Here is a 22,197-nt window from a genome sequence, read left to right on the forward strand (position 1 = left end):
CTCCAGGGGCAATGCACCAAGCCCGATGGATGGCAAGAGCAATTTATTCATTAAAAATTTCATTACTTAGCTCTCAATTACGAATTTCAAATAAGGATAAGGCAGCTTTGTTAGACGTCTGCCTGTTCATCGTGACATCTTACGTCAAGCCTTGGCTGCAATGTATTTTAGCTGTTAAAGCACCATTCCAAGACTTATGCTTTTTAAAAGCCATGAAGGCTTACGAAATAATCGATAAAAATATCTCAAAGGCAGCTTTACAAAAGTTTTGCCAGCATTTATGGTATTTGACAGATGAAGTGTCTGTCTTGTCTCTATTTGACGATGACGTTGACCAAGAAACTAAAGTAAAGATAGTTGCTAACTTAACTAAAGAATATCCATCGGCCAACGGTAAACGATACATACCATCGAAAGACGAACTTTGTGGTCCACTTTACGGTTAGTATGAGAGTCAATAACTTTAGTTTTTATTTGTTTTATTTTATGTTAACTGTCGCATTTTATTTCAGAGAAAAACATCGATGACTTTGTTTCAATAAAAAACAAATCTTTATTCAATCGACTTAAAATAGTTTATGATAGCTTTCTTAATGAGTCTCCAACTACACGGCCAAATAATGCTTCGTTAAAATATGCTAAAAAGAAGGTTTACACACTGAGAGCAGTTAACGATACCTCTGAAAGAGCGGTTAAGTTTATACAAGACTTTCATGGCTTATTCACCGTCGACGAGGAACAAACGCAATTTTTGTTACGTTGCGTTCAAGAACACAGACAGATATATCCGGATTGTAAAAAGAAAACTTTGAAAAGAAAATTTAGTAAATAATAATATAATGTTATTTATAAATACTCAATAAATATAAAATATATGTAAAACGGTGTATTATTGACTACATAAATATTTTAATCCGCAATCCCTACAAAGTTTCCATACTAACTTTCATATTTCAAGTATAACGTCAAGTCGGCACGGGTTATCGTTATTCAATCGCAATAATATTTATTATTTGAGTTATTAGGATCAAATGTAAAAAAAATCGCGGGAATGCGTAAGTAAATTCGAAAAAAAAATGTCGCCCTTGTTGGCTGGGACACCCTAATGCATATATTGTAACTGGTGATCCAAGTGGAGGTATATCTTCGCGTAAGTCGTGTTAAAATAGTTTCTTTCAGTATTATGTTGTATAGAATATGTCTCGCGCGTTTCGCTCAACTTACGGTCAACATAATCGACCTACTGAGCGTACGATTCGCAACAACATTATCAATATTGAGACCTAGCATTCATTATTGAATAATTATTGAATTCAACCGAATGGACCACGTTCAGTACCCAGTGAAGAAAATATAGCACCCGTATCTGAGAATTAAGATCTTAAATTGAAAGCGTACAAAATACAATTTTTGCAAGAACTGAAGTCGCTCGACCTTCACAAGCGACACCGCTCCGCTCATGGGCTCTTGAAAAGTTCCAAGAAAATCTGACGCCAAATTTTTTTTCAGCAATTTGCATATCAACAAGCAAAATTGCCGTATTTGGGACGAAGAACAATTGAAGAGATTTAAGAGCTGCCATTTCGTCCAGAAAAAACAACGGTTCGGTTTGTGGGCTGGTGGAATCATCGGTCCATATTCAATGGCGACATTTTCGCCATGATAACCGACTATTTGATGTCTGAAATTGAAGCTCGTGATCTCGGCGACATTTGGTTTCAACAAGACGGCGGCACTTCCCGAACATAGAATCTATCGCTGAATTTATTGTTTGGTGAGCAAATAATTTCTCGTTTTGGGCCAGTCGATTGGCTACCAAGATCAAGCTATATCACACCATTAGACTTTTTTCTGTGGGGATATGTAAAGTCTAAAGTATCGCACGTGTCATTCTCCAAATACCAGTTGAAATGCTCGAAAATTGGACAACGGATGGACTATCTGAGATGTAGCCGCGGCCAACATTTGAAAGAGATAATCTTTTAAAAATAAATTTCAAACAATGTTTTTCGACATTATCAATGAAATTCTTTATTCGTGTGAAAGCTACTTTTGTAGCGTAGCTATTGAAAAACACGTTACATAACAAACAAATAATTTAAACAAGGTTGTATAAGAACAACAATCGTCTAAAATAACTTTACCATTACAAGTCTAAATGGCAGCCGAATTGGCGAAGCACAGACGTGGTAAATCCTACAACAAAAATATTTTTTTTCATAAACGCAGGCGCACAATCAGCAAGCGACTTCGCTTCATTCATAAAAACAGATTCTATAACTTTTCATCGAACATGCCTATGTCTACAAGCGTCTTTTCGCGACGGAGGCAAAAGCTAAAAATCATAAATTGAACAACTTTCGGATGATTCTTCTGGAAGGGAAAAGTCAATACCACGCAAACTGGCAAATACCAGAAAATACAAAATTGGTAATATAGTTCTTGGGTCGGCTTTAGTATACCATCCCAGGATTTCGGGAATAAAATGGGTATGGTCGGATAGAGGAGATTCTCCAGATCACGAATATATATGGTTATAGCCGCAGGAAGCTTATAGTTTTCGAGTTATTCGCGTTTTAAGTTGAAAATTTGCAATATTTTAATTACATATTTTCGATATATAAAATTAATTTTGCACTTATATTTTTCACTTTTATATACACTAACACATCACTTATTCATTTGCACACATTTATTTTATGTAATATAGTGCAAAAATAGCTTTTAATACGCATTTAAATTATTGTTGAATTTGATTATTTGAGAATAACAAATGAATTACAAACTGTCATATAATCAGTGTTACCTTATCGACATCATTTGTAAAAATAAATGTGGCAAATAATCAGTGTTACTATAGTAAAATACTTACAAACTAAAATAAAAAAAAAAAATATATATATAAAGTAATATTATACCCTAAATACAGGAAACATAATCGTTGATAAATATTAAAAAAATTATAAAAAATTTAAGTGGCTGCCAATGTAAAAATGAGTTCTACGGGAGAAAAAAAATTTATATACCCGGTGTTGGACCGACCAGGGTTATTGTTTTTGAAGCGCGGCCGCCCACGCAAAAAGGAGTTCTACGAGAAAAAAATTTGGTTCACCCCGGTGTTGGACCGACCAGGGTTATTTTTTTGAAGCGCGGCCGAAGGCCGCCCACGCAAAAAGGAGTTCTGCGCAAAGAAGTAGCAATGTCATTGAGGGCATAACAACCACTCTAACATCAATGCGATCTAACGGATATAAGTACTGCTACTTTTAAAGCAAAGTACCGTTGCTTTTATTTGGCATTTTTATAATTATTTCGTGTTTGGAAGATTAAGTTGTGTGGACATATAATTATATTAATTTTTATTAAAATTACGGAAATATTTTTGAAAAAAATGGAAAATAATTCATCAGGTATGATAAATTAAATATTGAAAAGAATATTTAAATCATTGTTTCTAATACTTTGTTACAATTATATGTAGATCTGAAACAAGAAGCGACTATAAATGTTCGCAAATCAAACAAATTGAGCGTGTCAGAGGTGAAGAGAATGTGGAATATTTCAAAAATATTCAACACATTTCAAACAAAGGAGAGCTGCATATTATTCTGCGAAGAGGAGGGTCTCATTGCCAGAGGAAGGACTTGCAGGGTGCATAGACTGCCGATGGTGCTCTCCATGACGGGAAATAGCACCGTCGGTACGTTTAGGTGCCGAAAAGGATCTTGCCGAATGCGTTCCGGAATATCTCGATCCACGGGCACCTGGCTGGAAAATGTTAGAATACCATTACCACAAGTTTTTTACTTAATGTTTTGCTACGCATCGCACTGGTCGCATGACGTAGTAAGGAAAAACAGTATTGTCAGGGAATCTATTTTATCTAGCGCTACCATATGTGACTGGTATAATTACTGTCGCGAAGCGGTAGTTTTATAACAAGTGGAAAATCAGAAGGCGGTAGGTAAAATAGGTGGCCCTGGCAAAAAGGTCCAAATTGATGAAAGCAAATTCGGGAAGAGGAAATTTAATAAAGGTAAGGTTAAAAATATACAATATTAGGTACTTACTTATATGTTTTTCTCATTTTAGGCAGGAGTGTGGAAGGTCACTGGGTGTTGGGGATGATTGAGGATGGGAGCGACGACCTGCGGCTGGAGGTATGCCCAGATAATGTTAGGTCTGCGGAGGTGCTCATACCCCTGATTAAGAAGCATGTTGCGCCAGGAACTACATTAAGCACAGATTGCTGGAAGGCGTACGATGGTTTGGCGAATCACGGGTATGAGCACCGAAAAGTAAATCACAGCGATTTGGACAATCCATTTGTGGCTGCAGATGGAACGCATACGCAGCGTATAGAGTCCCAGTGGCGTGTGATTAAAAGGTTTTTTGCGAGGGACAACCACAACAATCCCGAAAACTTCGCCGACCTAATTTTTGAGAATGTTTGGCGGAAAAATGTGGCCAACAGACACGAAGATCCTTTCGTCAAATTATTAGAGGCAATAAAATTTATATACAAGCCTTAATACACGTTTGTTTTATTAAATTTAAATAATTTCTTTATATTTTATGTTCAACGCGAAAAAATTCTGATACACCCTGGTGTTGGACCGACCAGGGTTATTGTTTTTTATAGGTTGTTGATTTTCGTATTTGGGGTATAATCTGTGCCCTTTATTTCATTTAGTTATTTTACAAATGATGTTGATAAGGTAACACTGATTATATGACAGTTTGTAATTCATTTGTTATTCTTAAATAATCAAATTCAACAATAATTTAAATGCGTATTAAAAGCTATTTTTGCACTATATTATATAAAATAAATGTGTGCAAATGAATAAGTGATGTGTTAGTGTATATAAAAGTGAAAAATATAAGTGCAAAATTAATTTTATATATCGAAAATATGTAATTAAAATATTGCAAATTTTCAACTTAAAACGCGCATATCTCGAAAACTATAAGCTTCCTGCGGCTATAACCATATATATTCGTGATCTGGAGAATCTCCTCTATCCGACCATACCCATTTTATTCCCGAAATCCTGGGATGGTATACTAAATTCTTCCCTAAACATACCTACATATTTACTATGGTTTGTTGGCAAAGCTATTGGAGCGGCAAGGGAACCGGTGACAATCGTGCCAAACAAATAATGTAAAGAATTCTTATTTTGTAAGTATAAAATTAAATAAATGTTAATATTTCACGTCGTGAATTTCTTCATTAGGGGGTGAATTTTCCGGTCCGGTATATTATATCTAATACTCCGATTTACTGTACAAAGATACATTTCGATGTACATATGTGCGCATCGGAAGCTTCCAGCATGTGCTGTTATTCAAAGTTCATCCATTTTTTTAGGCCTCACATGATTGGAATTAATACTACATTAATCGAGTAATATATTGGTTCGATTGAAGCAACGCACGTAGCTGATATTACTTGATTTAAACCGAGGTGATTTACTCTGTCCTGGTTGCCGAAAAATAAATTATTCGAGTTTCATCAAACCAGTTAACGATGATCTGTACTTGACGTGATCAACAATGTTGTGTATGATCAGCCGAGTTGATTTGATTATGTTTTCGGCACGAGTGTCTAACCTGCAGCTTTCTAATTGGGACCAATAAAACACCCTTATAAAGTCATACTAAAAGGGTTAGGAAAGCAAAAATAAATTCTAAGAAATCTTTTTGTAATGAGATAGAGAATGCGACAGAAACGTCGCAATGTAGGAAACTAATGATACAATCGGTGCATAGCGTTGGATATCTTCAAAAGCGAAATCACAACTGGACGGCATCCAGTGTATGGTCTTCAGGCCTACCAATGGATAACCACAAGACACAAGACGGTGGAGACGAAGTAACAATGCATATAGGGCCGTAAAAAGTTTAAATTCTTTTGAATCGGCGCGATCTTAGGTTTCATTAGCGGCTTTATTGCAACGGTCTCAGAACAACATAATAGAGGTTAGTAACCTTTATTAAATGCGCGCGTTTTGGAGGAAAGTCAAAGTAATTTATATACAAAAAGCGGGCAAAAGCTCACAACAAGTTCAAAAGTCTTCACACTATTTAATCTCTCCTTTTTTTTTAACTTAGAAACCCAGAAATACTGGCTGTTTTGTAGCATGCGTATTCTAAAGGAAAATCCACAGAAAAATCACAGTGGCCTGTGGTAACAAAAAATGAAAAATCTATGGAGGTAAAAAAAAACATCCAGCCTAATGCCATAGGATTTGGACATCTCCGAACCTCTTGGCAAAAAATTTTAACAGATGCGCATGGACAGGACAATAATTTGAACGTTGGGAGCTTTAACGAAGTTCCGTCCGAAGAAATCTCTGTGTTTCAAAAAGCCGATTATGGTATGCCAATATATAAAAATAAAAACGAGGTAAGTCGAATGGAAATTATACAAAGACCAGCTAATATTTGCATCAGTCGAGCTCTTCCAACTACGTCAAGTCAGGAACTAAACATTGTTTTACATATATTCCAAACATACTTGTTTTGTAAACCACTGGCAGCGAAATCAGCTCTTAGACTGAGGGAATCATCCTTATTAGTTGACTGGTATAAGGGAAATTTTAAGATAATTGGTAAGTTTCCGTTTCTACCAAATGTAACGGGGTTTGGTATTCCTACAGAAATGATTTTAAATTCGGTCCCCAATATTCCCTTCAGTACCAGAGCAGATTGGGTAAAAGTGATGTGGACCGGGTCGCAGGGATAAGCTTCTATACCGATTGTTCCAAACTAGATAATAATATAAATTATAGAAAGCCTTTTTGTTGTGACACGAGTGTGCTTACAACAGTGATATTAAAGGAATGCCTTGGTCTCTTACTGTATCAGAGATCCTATTTCACGACAAATAGAGCACCACTCTACAATTTGACCCGGAAAAGAGGAAATGTGTATGCCTCTCGATACTTGTAGATTTTTAATCGATTTTAAAGTAATAACGTGAGAGTATTATTTGTCAAGGCAAAAGAAAAAGCCTGCTCTTCAACTTTTATTGCGTAAGAGTTATTTAAAACTCACCGCATCACTGTTATTTTGTGAGCAACAAATACAATTTATGAAATAACTCTTAGTTTGTAAGTGAAAAATATAAATCAAAATATAACGATCATAAAAAAATAAAAATTTCAGTTTCATTACATACTTTATTACGAAAACATTTCATGTAGAAAACCTAACACTTACGTGACACCTTGCTGGAAAAATTTACTTTTCAATTTTTAAGGAAATTTTATTAAATTTTGTTGAATTATTTCATTATTATTTGGTAGAATATCATTGCAGACAAACGCCGATCCGCAATTGTTACCGTTGACTTTATACGTCCAACAGGTTCTAGTCTAGTCTGCGGTAATTCAATCTTTACTTCCAACAACAACCACGATCTATGTAAAACTCAGTCCATAATAGTGGAAGCGCTTGCAATTAGCAACTGTTGCTACTTGCTGAGAAATGTTATTGCACTTGATGTATAAGTGAATTTTCCGTCAAACTTCTTGTTTTCATTTTGATAATTTAGTTACCAAGCAATTTCTTTATATTGAAGTTTTGAAACATTAATTTCTTTATTCAATACTTTGTCATCCGAATATTTAATACTTTTATTATTAAAATATTCTGAATTTACCAAATAACATAAACCTTTTATTGAAGAAACCACATTATGCGAAAAAATAACAATCAAATTAAGGTTTACTTCTTTTTAAAAACTTTTTAACTTCTATTTTTAAATTGGCGTGATTACTTTTGGAAACTAAGATTGTTGAATTGAGCCTAAAATACACTTCTAGCACTCTCTTCTCTTTACATATGTATGTACACACATTAGAAAAAATGTTTTATGTTTCTAATATGAAGTTTCGAACCAAAATTATACCCAATTATGTGTATATGTTCATATGTATGTATGCAAGCACTTAAATGAATGGTTTTTTATACATATCGTACATAGGTAAGTGAATTTTAATTATTTTATTTCTCGCAAGATTAACTTTTACACTATTGGAGTTTGAGGGCAAATATTCATTGCGTGTAAAATATGTTATTATTATTTTTTTTTAAAGGTGATAACACTACCTTAGATAAGTGTATAAAATTATATATGTGTATATATTTTTATTTACCTCACTCTCTCTTAATTAAGGTTTGGTATACACAAGACGGGCACATTACACATCCAACACAATATATTCCGATAGAATATTTTAATTATATTTACTTAAAAATACAAATATAGCCAGTCCAACATTTTATTGAACGTTCAACTTAAACAACACAAATCACAAATAACAAGGATTTCTGCGCAAGCGCTAATAGTAGTGGGTATCTTAAATGCCCATACTTATCGAACGCATTTAAATGCGATATAAAATTACTACGGGTTGTAGTATAGGAATAAAAGACGGCTTTAACTTTTGTAAAAAGTAGCATAGTTAGTTCCATTTATCTCACAAACTCGTACAGCTATATCGATCAAGTAAAATAAATAGATTTTATAGACCACATATGGTAGCATTTCTTTATACATACACAGAACAGTAATAATGCGGATATAGGTTTTAAAACTTTGCATAATAATGTGCCACTTCTTGTCACGAAATTTGATGGGTCAGTTTGAATGACAGTTATGTGCTATATGGTCCGATATTCGCCATCCCGACAAATGAAAGAAGGATGAGACGTACAAAATTTTAAATCAATTTATCAAAAACGGAAGAACCAGTTCAATCGATTCAGTTCGTCTACTATATACTATATAACAATTTATGTACTTTATACCGACGTTTCCCTCTGGGTGTTACAAACTTCGTGGCAAACTTGATAAACCCTGTTCAGAACATAGTTTAGATATGTTGATAAAACTTGGTTCCCGTATTCCTTGCAACTATGAGAGGATTGGTATTACAGAAGGGTGATATCGAACGATTGCCACAAATTACAAAGTGCCATAATTAGTCTCAAATCATACAATATATTAGCCAGTATATTTGTATAATCTTTTTGTTAAAATTTGCAGAAAAATCTGAATTATCTGAAATCCAAAGAGATTTTGCAAAATTAAAACCATAAGTTCTGTTACAAGTTCAGACCGTTATAAAAATGAAACTATACAAATTTCTTTAATATAGTTGACTATCTGCCCTATTTTGAGAAAACTTCAGAACTGATGATGTGAAGAAAAGTATCTTCGGTTTGTTATGGAGTTTATATTGTGTGGTTATTCTTTAAAAACAAATTGAAAAACTTCCACATGATGTGAAAAACAAGGTAAACAAACCAAAGTAAGAAAATGGATAGCCAAAAATGGTAAGTTATTCTACAAAATGAATAACTTTGGTGTAAATTAAATAATTTCATTTAATTTATGGCGAATAAAAACAACGAGGAATAACTCAGGAGCAACTGTAATAATACACATAGAGCTTTGGCTTCGCTTTGCATTAGACATTTGTTATGACAGAAAAGTTCGATGTCCGGGGTGTGTCCAGAAAGTAATAGGACTGAGTCGATTTAAAAAAAATATATTGAACCAATCGTTACAATTCTTTAAAAGTTTTCCAAATAGGCTCCCTTCTGCGTCAATGTATCCTGCCAGAGCGATTGCAAGCGTCACGGAAGGCTTTCTTCGGAATAGCCTTGAGAGCCGCGGTGCATGTTGCTTGGATCCCCTCTGTCGTCTCAAAATGCTTGCCTTTCCTCGGTGCTCAGTTACAATCTCGTGAAGCACAGATTTTGATAAATTTAACATCTGGGCAATTAAACGAATACTTAGTCGACGGTCTAAGTTCAAAACTTCGCGCACACGAGTCACATTTTCGGTGTTTATCGAAGTCACAGGTCTCCCAGTACGGCCTTCGTCAGCGACCTTTGTTCGGCCCTCTAAAAAGGCCTGGTGACACCGAAACACACCACTTCTCGCTAACATCTTTGTAAGCCTTGATCATATTAAACGCTTCTGTTTCAGGTTTACCGAGTTTCACACAGAATTTAATCACATATCTCTGCTCTAACGAACGCTGCATTTTCGGCTTGCACCACTCACAGGAACACGTCGCGCGAAAATGTTTGCCCTGACTTTTCAGGTTCTCGGAGACAACTAACCAGCCGCTCGTTTGTTAGCTAGGAACGACCTCTACCGAATCCAGTCGCTTCAGATAAAAAGTTTTCGACGCGAAGCCAAGAAATATGTTGGACAAATATCATGCTTTTACCATTTTCCAAGCAACAATCGCTACTTTTATTAGAGAGAAACACTGAAAGGTTCATTGTAGCATAACCTTTGTTTTCTAAACCGAGAAAAGTTGTATGTGAATGGACCTTTAAGACAGCCATCAAAAGCAGCCAATAGAAAGGAGGTAAAAGGGACCGTGTGTTTTTCCCATATAAAAAATATGTTTTCTTGCGCTGTGGAGTGCGAAATATTAAGGCGCATGCATGCATTAGTGACTAGTGGATACCCTCTGGTAGTAGGAATGACGCAATTTGGGGCAGCAGCGGTGCATAGACTGCTGTGATGCAGCAATTTGTGACACCAGGTTATACTTTTATTTTAATACATCAAATTTATACACTTATACAAAAATTATACATTTATATTTTATAAAACAAAATTTCTTAATGAGTGGGGAATGGTTCTGTAGTTATATACACCAGCGGAGAAACCTGTTAGTATAAAACCGACCAATTATTATGAAAGTATTTTATTCATACTTAGAAGGAAATGAAGTGTACAAAGACTGTGAGCTACATATTTATTATATTTATCCTCTACAACAACCTCACAAACAATGAAAAGTTTGTCCATGCTATTTGTAACAATGAAATATTTGCAATTTTTTAAACAATTTAACAACGTTATCTTCGGTTGTACCCAAGCTATAATACCCTTCACAAATAAAAAATATTATTTTCAAGGAATGTAATTGGTCAGTTTGTAGAGCAGCTATATGCAAAACTGACCCACACAGAATAATTTCTTCGGAGACTGCACCGATACCTATGCATACTTTCATGAAAATGTGAAGCTTCTTGTTGAAATAGGCTGATTCAGACTGATACCTTAGACTCTCCAATATTCTGTGGGGTATTCGACAGGCCATATTCTTCAATCATATGTAGATTCAAATTTGGACATCCAGAAGGCCAATCATCTACAGATAGGAAACTTCTAGGTGCTAAGTTGCAGGTTCGGCAGCGAAAATTTTAAAATTGTCAACCGGGGAAATCACTTTACTACGAAGAAATATATGCGTGAAATATTGGGAAGTCGAAAAAGTCTTTTTGTATTTTGTCAATAGGTGAACATTGCTTTGATTTTAAGTAGAAAGAAATGTGTGAAAGTTTGGCAATTTCTGTAGTTAACGTGAGAAACCAAAAATTTCGATTAGGGAATCAGATAATGCATAATTGCTAAATGCATCTTTTAAAATGTATTCTATTTTTTATTTAAGTTAATTTGTACTGATTTATGATTTAAAAAATATTTTATATATCGCACATGTTACGTTAAAGTGTAACAACTCAAAATTTCCAAATTTTAGTTTTTTGCAAGAAAATAATGTGCAGTGGTCATCTCTACCCACTGTAAAAATCGTTCAGTGATTTGTCTAGCCTTTCGTTAAAAAAACCGTTATGACTCTCTATCTATTTACAACATTTATTTTTATTTATTTATTTAAAAGAGAATTAATTATATATATATTAATTATATAAATAATTAATTCAATTGTAAGAATCAGCACTGGCTACCAGGGCCTTCGGCTCTTAATACTAAGATTATGATAAAAAGAAAATATTTAGTAAGGTTATTTAGTTGTATGTGGTGTTATATGTCTTTGATGTTACACAGTTTAAGAAATTTATTAATGGCATTGATGTTATCGCTATTTGTTGCCTTGAGAAGGTCGGAAGGTCTCTTATTCCCAAAGGTTGATTTCCTTAATAAATGCAGTGCAGGACATTCATCGATGAGGTGAATTGGGTGGGAGCGTTGCAATGGTGACAGCTTGGTTGATCGGTACCGTTAAGAATATGGCTGTGAGTTCTTGTAGTGTGGCCTATTCTAAGACGAGTGAACGTCTTGATGTTGTGGCATGAGCAGTCCGATGGGTAGATAGGTTTTACACCAGTTGGGTTTTGATCTCTGTAGTGATGTTGGTAGCTAGTCCAATCTCGGAGATGCATATGATGGCAGTATTTTTTTATATGTTCTTTGATGTCTTTAGTAGTAAAATGAGGAAAGAACACCAACGGCTCTCTACTACCTTCTTTTGCATGTTTATCTGCTGTCTCATTGCCTTTTATACCAGCATGCCCTGGTACCCACATTATTTTTATGCTGTTTTCATGATGGAAGAGTTTGTCGCGTATATTCTGTATTAGCCATGAATTATTTGCTGAGTTTTGAAGTGCATCAATGGTTGATTTACTATCGCTACATATTATATGTTTTTCTCCTGTTGATGAGGCGAATAGAACCGCTTCGTAAATTGCTGCAGCTTCTGCTGTAAAAACCGAGCAATATGTTGGCAAAGCACCGACAGTAATAGCGACACCCTGATCGTTTGACACTGCAAACGTGGTAGTAGTATCCGTTTTCGACCCGTCGGTATATATGGGTTCTCATTCTGGTTTATAAGACTCAATAGCCTCGTTGAAGAGCAGAAAAAATTCGTTAGAGCTTTCTTTTAGTATCTGGTGCTTTGACAGAGTGTTTATAAAAGAATGTTTAGGAGTCAACCATTGTGGATGGTCAGGCTTGACGAGCAATTCGGGTGTGGATATTAAATTGAGGTCGTTGATCAGGGCTATGCATTGCATGAGGGTGGACTGTTTGTTCGATGCATTCATCCTAGTTGTAGACGTCTCGAGGATGTTGAAAAAGGTTTTGCTCCTATTATGGAGAATCCTAGGTAGAAGCATCATGGTATTATATTTAGTTCTTTTCTGGATGCTCGGTAAGCCTGCTTCGGCTAAAACGGCTCTGATCGGAGAGGTGGGGAACGCGCGTATGCTTCTTCTTACTGCTGTGTGGTAAGGCGCTTGGATGCATGCGAGGTGAGATTTTGCGCAGTGTCCATATATCGCGAGTCCAAAATCAATTTTTGATAACATCAGTGCTTTTACTATATTTACAAGATTTGACATATGTACATATATGACAGTGCTTAGATGATAAATATTGAATAATGTTAAGTCTAGATATTAAATTTATTCTAACATATTTACAATGTTTCTTGTTAGTTAGTTTTTTATCAAAAATTATACCAAGTATTCTAAGTGTATTAGTGTAAGGAATTTGGGTATTAGAAAGGGATAGGATAGGAAAGGTGCATTTATGTTTTCTGCAGATGTGGATGGTTGAGCTTTTGTTAGCTGAGATTTTACATCCGGAAGTTTTTGACCAGTTGGATATGTCATCTAGAATTCTCGTGAAAGTTTCTGTCATTAGTGTAAGGTCTTTGAGAGCGGAAAATATTAGAACGTCATCAGCGTACATTAAATGCTCAACCGTATCGTATTGGGATAATAGGGAGCTGAGTTCATTAAAAGCAATTATAAATAAGGTGACTGAAAGAGGTGAGCCTTGTGGCACGCCATTGTGCAAGGGGTATATGTTAGAGTTTTGATTATTTACGCTGACAAAAAATTTACGATTCAGGAGGAAGGCTCTAACAAAACTGTAGATTTTGTCTCCAACGCACCAGCGTTCTAATTCTCGTAAAACTATATGTGCACCAATTCTGTCGAAAGCCTTTTCAAAATCTAGACTAAGGACGGACAGGTGGATTTCTTGCGGAGAGCGTTGTCGAAGCACAGTGTTCAAAATACAGAAGTGGGTCGATGACACCGAGACCTTTTTGAAATGCGAACTGGTTAGAGCTTATCAACCCTTTTTTCTTGGCGTACCACATAATTCTCACGGATATAATTTTTTCAAGCACCTTAGATATACAGGGTATTAGGGATATAGGTCTAAAGTTGGGGACGGAAGGGCTGTTTTTGTTAGGTTTGGGAATAGGTATAACAGCAGCTTTTTTCCAATCTTGTGGAAGGGTGCCTTTATCAAAAATTCTGTTATACAAGGATAGGAGTCGGAGTTTAAGGGTATAAGGAAGGTTTTTGAGGAGGGGGTACGGTATTTTATCCGGCCCTGGAAAGCTACCCGACATAGTAGAAATAGTCGAGTCGAATTCGCGAAGTGAGATTGCTGATTCGATTAGGGAAGCTGTAGGGCAAGGTGACGGGTTGTGGTAAGTTTTAGGAATAATTATATTACTGAGAGAGTTGAAATCCATGTGGAAATTAGAATTATGAGAAGCATTAGACCATGAACTTGCAAAGTGTTCAGCAATCTCTTTGGGGTCATAGATAGGGCCTTGTGTAGAGTGGATAAAATCGATTTTATGGTGTTTAGATGCGCCCGACAGATCTTTATGTCCGACCAAACCTTTTTAGGACTAGAGGTAGGCTTTATGTTAGCTGTAAATTTTATAAACGATTGTCTTTTTGCATTTTTTAATTCCTTTCGAAAAGTGGCATTGGCTTTTTTGTATTGTATTAAGTTGTTGATTGTTCGGTTGTGTTTGTAGGTAGCCCATAACGTTTGTTTTCTATTTCTTAACACAGATAACATTTTAGACCAATATGGAAGCTTTGTGGAAAACTGTTTAGTATTAGTTTGGGGAATGGCTAAGTGTGCAGCTGAGAGTATAACAGATTTTATTGTGGATGCTTCCGCGTTTATGTTGCTAGATATAGCTTTTTCTAGAATAAAAGAGGAGATAAGTGAACAATACTTAGCCCAATCAGCTTTCTCAGTTAAGAATTTTGTTCTAGGTTTAATGGTGTATAAACTGGGAGTAGACAGGGTGGTTACGATGGGGAAATGGTCACTACTATGTAAATCTTTTAATGTCAGGGACGAAAGTTTAGGAGCAATTGAGGCCGATGAAAGGACAATGTCTACGTGGGTGAACGAATTATGTGTGGAGAAGTGTGTTGGTTGCCCATCATTTAGAACGACAAGGCTTTTGGCAAGTATGGCGTCTTCTAACCCCTGACCTCTGCGGTTTGTACTACTAGAACCCCAAAGAGGGCTCCAGGCGTTGAAATCGCCCAAAATTATAAATGGTATAGAAAAGGAATCGGCGATCTTTATGATTTCTCTGGAGTTAAAATTTTGGTGCGGTGGTATGTAGCACGTAATTACCGAAAATTTAAAGCCTATGTCGATTTCCACTGCTAGGGTGGCTATGTTGGAGGAAATAGAAATTTGTTTATGTATAACAGATTTTTTTATAAAAATGGCTATTCCTTGTTTAGCTGTTTTATTGCGGGGGAGATTATAAAAGTAACCTACGTAGTTGTTGGGAGTGTAAGCTGATTTATTAGCGGGAAGGTGTGTTTCTTGTAGTCCGATAATGTGTGGTGAAAATTGATTGATAAGGAGATTAAGGTCAGCGTAGTTGTTAAATAGACCTTTCAAATTCCATTGAAGAATACGCATAGTCTATTCAGAACTGAGAGTATCTATTTGTGCGGAGAGTGAGTGGGAGGTTGAGTTGTTAAGGTGAGTAATAAAGTTGGAAATGAAAGGGATCGTTGAAGTGTAGTCGAGAGTCGTCGTGGAAGAGTCATCGACTGCCGTTGAGGTTGGTAATGAGTTTAATGAGTAAATGTTGTTTGTTGAGTTTGGTGAATTTGTTTCTTTTGGCTTTGGTTCTATGTTATTATTTGAGTTGAGAGAGGGAGTAACTGTGTGAATTTCAGGTTGGGTTGTTGTTTTCTTGTTATTGTCATTGTCTTTGTTGGTTGAGTTGTTTAATATGTTAGAGAATGAGGGAGATGAAGAAGTAAAAGTTGGTGGAGTTTGCAATTTATGTATGTTTACTGCTTCGCGATATGAGCATTTGTTGTCTGTTTGGATAGCGATTATTTTTTTTATTTGTTCAAATTTCGGGCATTCTTTACTGGAAGATGAGTGATTGCCTGAGCAATTTACGCAAAAGGAACGGGTGCATGGCGGAGGGTGGGGTGGCAAAGCACATGTGTCACATACAGGGGGCTTCTTACAACGTTTTTTGGTGTGACCAAGAACTTGGCAGTTTTTGCACCTCATGGGATTAGCATAGTAAGGTCTTACTTTTGTTTTGTACCACGAGATGTCGATTTGTTCCGGTAAGTAGTACAAGTCGAATGTAAGAAGAACTACTCCGCTCGGAGCAGATTGACCATTTACATACTTGGGGAATTTGTAGATGGATGACACACCCTGTTCCTTCAGATTTTCAACTATTTCTTCGTCAGGAACGTCATTTAAGCAAGGAGCGTAAATGGTTCCTTTGCTAGAGTTCAGATTTTTGTGTAAGTCAATTTTGACGTTGCAAACTCCTAATAGTTGTTTTGTAGACGTGAACTTTTTGGCGATAATGTTGTTTTTCACAAGAAGAAGTAGGTTTCCGTCCCGAAGCTCGCTGATTTTTATTATTTCAGAGCTTATGTTTAATAAAGCCTTATGGATTGCGAAACAGGAGTATTTGTTAAGAGGTTTATTCGTGTCTATCGCACTTACCACCAAATATTTGGGATGGTCTTTTGTTTTTGTTGGTAGAGTGGGAAAGAGGTCAAGTTTTGTCGCTTTGGTTTTTTTTCTTTTCGGTTCGGGACTAGAATCTAACAGGGCGAACCTATTATTTCCCAGTTGGGTCCCACCAGGGGACATTTTGAAAAAATTTTACCTTTGGAGCTGACTGTATTGAAAAGTTAGAAAAATCACTATAGAAAGAAGAAAAAGTTAATTGCAAAACACGTGAAACGAATTAGCTCGTAGGCGCGCTGTACAAAGTAGACACCGAAAACACTGAGAGAACAACCGTATGCGTCGAGTGGCAGTCGATAATTTTTAATTCAATTTTTAATTATTTCAGCCTACGCTCTGTTTATTTGGAAAATTTGCCTTTATCAGAAGTTAAAAAACGAGATATAGGAGACCTGGTCAAAGAGAACATTATTCCAAAGAGTTTTTATGAGACATACTATAAAAACTTAATAGACACTTAATTTAAGTTTAATTCATTGATAATTTTTTTTAATAAGCAATAAGTTTTGTTTCGAATTACTGAATATGAATAAATATTAATTATTGTTTTCTGTATTTTATAAATCATATTTATCAATTCCAGTGAGAATTTTCAGTTAAACAGAGACAACTCAAAATAATACCACTATGTATATAAAAAAATTTCAGGAAAAGAGTAATAACTCAAAAATTTGCTATTTTCGTGCAAATACTAAACAAACAAGTAAGGAAGGGCTAAGTTCGGGTGGCACCGAACATTTTATACTCTCGCATGGTAAAGTGATAATCGAGATTTTATTATACGTCATTTACATATTTTTCAAATACCGTATTTTTGTAAAGTTTTATTCCGCTATCATCATTGGTTCCTAATGTATATATTATACAGAGAAGGCATCAGATGGAATTCAAAATAGCTTTATATTGGAAGAAGGCGTGGGTGTGAACCGATTTCACCCATATTTCGTACATGTCATCAGGGTGTTAAGAAAATATTATATACTGAATTTCATTGAAATCGGTGTAGTAGCTCCTGAGATATGGTTTTGGTCCATAAGTGGGCGGCGCCACGCCCATTTTAAATTTTTAAAAAAAGGCTGGGTGCAGCTTCCTTCTGCCACTTCTTCCGTAAAATTTAGTGTTTCTGACGTTTTTTGTTAGTCGGTTAACGCACTTTTAGTGATTTTGAACATAACCTTTGTATGGGAGGTGGGCGTGGTTATTATCCGATTTCTTCCATTTTTGAACTGTATATAGAAATACCTGAAGAAAACGACTCTGTAGACTTTGGTTGACATAGCTATAGTAGTTTCCGAGATATGTACAAAAAACTTAGTAGGGGGCGGGGCCACGCCCACCTTTTCAAAAAACAATTGCGTCCAAATATGCCCCTCCCTAATGCGATCCTTTGTGCCAAATTTCACTTTAATATCTTTATTTATGGCTTAGTTATGACAGTTTATATGTTTTCGGTTTCCGCCATTTTGTGGGCGTGGCAGTTGGCCGATTTTGCCCATCTTCGAACTTAACCTTCTTATGGAGCCAAGGAATACGTGTACCAAGTTTCATCATGATATCTCAATTTTTACTCAAGTTACAGCTTGCACGGACGGACGGACAGACGGACGGACGGACGGACAGACGGACGGACAGACGGACGGACAGACAGACATCCGGATTTCGACTCTACTCGTCGCCCTGATCACTTTGGTATATATAACCCTATATCTGACTCTTTTAGTTTTAGGACTTACAAACAACCGTTATGTGAACAAAACTATAATATCTCGTTAGCAACATTGTTGCGAGAGTATAATAAAAATGAAACAACGGTTATATTATTTTTATACTCTCGCAACAAAGTTGCTAAGGCGAGTATTATAGTTTTGTTCACATAACGGTTGTTTGTAAGTCCTAAAACTAAAAGACTCAGATAAGGGGTTATTTATACCAAAGTGATCAGGGTGACGAGTAGAGTTGAAATCCGGATGTCTGTCTGTCCGTCCGTCCGTCTGTCCGCCCGTGCAAGCTGTAACTTGAGTAAAAATTGAGATATCATGATGAAACTTGGTACACGTATTCCTCGCTCCATAAGAAGGTCAAGTTTGAAAATGGGCAAAATCGGCCAACTGCCACGCCCACAAAATGGCGGAAACCGAAAACCTATAAAGTGTCATAACTAAGCCATAAATAAAGATATTAGTGAAATTTGGCACAAGGGATCGCATTAGGGAGGGGCATATTTGGACGTAATTTTTTTGAAAAGTGGGCGTGGCCACGCCCCCTACTAAGGTTTTTGTACGTATCTCGGAAACTACTATAGCTATGTCAACCAAACTCTACAGAGTCGTTTTCTTCAGGCATTTCCATATACAGTTCAAAAATGGAAGAAATCGGATAATAACCACGCCCACCTCCCATACAAAGGTTATGTTGAAAATAACTAAAAGTGCGTTAACCGACTAACAAAAAACGTCAGAAACACTAAATTTTACGGAAGAAGTGGCAGAAGGAAGCTGCACCCAAGCTTTTTTTAGAAATTGGACCAAAAACCATATCTCAGGAACTACTAGACCGATTTCAATGAAATTCGGTATAAATATTTTCTTAACACCCTGATGATATGTACGAAATATGGGCGAAATCGGTTAACAACCACGCCTTCTTCCAATATAACACTATTTTGAATTCCATCTGATGCCTTCTCTGTATAATGTATATGTACATTAGCAAATGAAAATACAATTCAATACTCAAAGTACACAAATTGATCTAATCTAATTAATTTTACAGCAAAATAAAAAAAATGTAAATGACGGGTATTGAAATCTCGATTATCACTTTATCATGCGAGAGTATAAAATGTTCGGTGACACCCGAACTTAGCCCTTCCTTATTTGTTAATGATATTTTCGTGCAATTGCATTGTTTTTTCTTTGTAATATATTAATAATATTTACGGAAACAGTTTTTCGTCTCTACTGAAAATGTTCAAATTTTGAGTTGTTACACTTTAACGTAGCAAGTGCGATATGTATGTACATATATGTATATACACCCTGCGAAATAAGTATAAAGGCGGATGTTTTTCTTATCATTACTCTCTTGATTTGCAACCCACAAAATAACTTTTTTTTTTTTGCAAATGCGTAATTGACTTCTGTGGCAACTTTAGGCAATATCGATAAGTTTTGCTCATCCTTGTGTGTGTATGAAAAATAAAACGTGATTAAAACCGTCAGGAAGTGCGAAATAAGTATAAAGGCAGTGTTAAAATTAATATTTTATAAAAAATTATACTGACGGTACAAGGAAATACAAGTAAGTATCTCTTATTTTAGTCTATTTTTAATAAATTACACAAGTATTTTATATTTAATATGTAAACATTTCAGAATGCCACGCGGCAAACCATTAACCCTTGAGGAAAGGGGAAAATTGAAACGTATCATGAAGAAAGACGGTCGAATCGCGATATTGCGAGGCGGTTAAACAGATCTAGCTGTGTCATCGACAACTTCATAAAAATGGGTCATCTATATGGGAAAAAAAGTGACCAGGACGGACATCAAGGATCGACAACAGGACGAAAAGGGAGATTTCCAGGCTTGCAGTGAAGGAAAACTTAAGCGCAAAAGAGATATTTGGAGACACGTGTGGAGAATTTATCTACTGCTGTTAGAACTATTTTTTTTTCCGTACTGTAAATATCTGTGTATATGCACAATTTTTCCAGGGTATTGAGGTATTGGGGTTTCTAATAGTTGCGGTTTATTACGGTTGCGATCATACTTGTTTTCCTTGCAGACTCTACACTGTTTAATTATATTTTCTATTTTTGCTTTCATCTTTGGGAAGTAACATCTTTGTATTAGTTGTTTTTTATTTTCGTCTCTATTCCTATGTGCTCGCTTGTGTTCGTTTAGTATTTCCTCGTTTTGTGCATCCTCGCTTGTTATGTCCTTTACTTCTGTTTGGGTGTAACGAATTTTATAATTACCAAAGTGAAGTGGGTAAATTTCTTGAATTTTCCCTATTATTTCTTCAGAGGTAAATATACCATTTATCACTGAGGGGTTAAGGTATCGTTTCAATAGTGAAGTTAAATTCTCTGTTGAAAAGTTGGGTTTGGTGATTATATGTCTATGGTAGGTCGGGAATGGTATTTTAAACTGGTAGCTGTCTTCATCTGCTAACGAGATCCAAATTTGGTTTTTGAACGCATCCTTCTACTGCTGGAATTAGATTGTGTGATGAGCTTTCATCGGAATGTGCAGCAACTGATAGGGAGTTTACTTCAAAAGGCCTGGATAATGTATTTGCAACTACATTGGCTTTCCCAGGTTTGTATTTTAATTCATAGTTGTTTTCTTCGAGTATGGCTTTCCATCGCTTTAGTTTGGAGTTATTATTTTTATTAGTGAGAGCGTATGTAAGTGGTTGGTGGTCTGTATGTATTACAACTTTTGCTGTACCGTATAGATAGTTTCTAAATGAGTTCAGTGCCCATATAATGGCAAGCATTTCTTTTTCGTTGACTGCGTAACTTTCTTCGGCCTTGTTCAATGTTCTTGATATAAAGTTTATTGGTTTGCAATTTTGCTCTAAGACGGCGCCTATGGCATACTTTGAGGCGTCAGTAGTTAGGTCAAATTCCTTTTTGTAATCAGGACATTGCAAAATCACGTCTTTAGATGTCAGTGTGGATTTAATTTTGTTGAATGCAGATTTAGCTTCCTCATTTATATTTATTTGGATTTTTTTCGAGGTTCTTTTCGACATTCTTCCTTCCTCACCTCTAAGAAGGGATGTAAGTGGCTTGGCCAATTTGGCGTAATCCTTGATAAATCTTCTGTAATATCCAGATAAACCTAAGAATGATCGTAAGTCCTTGATCGTCTGGGGGTATGGAAAATTTAATATTGATTGCACTTTGGAAGGGTTTGTAGAAATTCCCTTGGAAGATACAACGAACCCTAGGAATTCGACCTGCTTTTTTAGGGATTCGCATTTATCGATTTGAACCTTCATGTTTGCTTTACTGAGGGTATCAAAAGTTGTGTCTATGTGTTCGGAGTGTTATTTTTCATCTCTACCAAATATAATTATATCGTCTATGTATCTTCTTCTTCTTAATTGGCGTAGACACCGCTTACGCGATTATAGCCGAGTTAACAACAGCGCGCCAGTCGTTTCTCCTTTTCGCTACGTGGCGCCAATTGGATATTCCAAGCGTAGCCAGGTCCTTCTCCACTTGGTCCTTCCAACGGAGTGGAGGTCTTCCTCTTCCTCTGCTTCCCCCGGCGGGTACAGCGTCGAATACTTTCAGAGCTGGAGTGTTTTCGTCCATTCGGACAACATGAACTAGCCAGCGTAGCCGCTGTCTTTTAATTCGCTGAACTATGTCAATGTCGTCGTATATCTCGTACAGCTCATCGTTCCATCGAATGCGATATTCGCCGTGGCCAACACGCAAAGGACCATAAATCTTTCGCAGAACTTTTCTCTCGAAAACTCGCAACGTCGACTCATCAGTTGTTGACATCGTCCAAGCCTCTGCACCATATAGCAGGACG

The 22,197-nt window shown here is 36.1% G+C and overlaps 1 protein-coding gene, 1 long non-coding RNA gene and 1 pseudogene across 2 annotated transcripts in view; 2 read left to right on the forward strand and 1 right to left on the reverse strand.

The window, feature by feature from the left end:
* The first annotated feature begins 3,088 nt into the window (after window positions 1–3,088).
* Window positions 3,089–5,077, forward strand: LOC126765298 (uncharacterized; annotated as a pseudogene).
* Window positions 5,078–18,403: 13,326 nt separating this feature from the next.
* Window positions 18,404–22,197, reverse strand: part of LOC126765264 (piggyBac transposable element-derived protein 4-like) — a 102,126-nt gene continuing 98,332 nt past the window's right edge. Inside the window, exon 3 of the transcript XR_007668327.1 lies at window positions 18,404–18,541. The gene's annotated coding sequence lies outside the window, so the exon portion shown is untranslated. The remainder of the gene's footprint in view (window positions 18,542–22,197) is intronic.
* LOC126765465 (uncharacterized) lies at window positions 19,747–20,492 on the forward strand. Its single transcript, XR_007668432.1, has 2 exons — window positions 19,747–19,942; window positions 20,017–20,492. It is a non-coding gene; the product is annotated as an uncharacterized LOC126765465 (long non-coding RNA).

This window comes from Bactrocera neohumeralis, unplaced genomic scaffold (assembly GCF_024586455.1).
Source record: "Bactrocera neohumeralis isolate Rockhampton unplaced genomic scaffold, APGP_CSIRO_Bneo_wtdbg2-racon-allhic-juicebox.fasta_v2 cluster10, whole genome shotgun sequence".
In the NCBI taxonomy this organism is placed as follows: Eukaryota; Metazoa; Arthropoda; class Insecta; order Diptera; family Tephritidae; genus Bactrocera; species Bactrocera neohumeralis.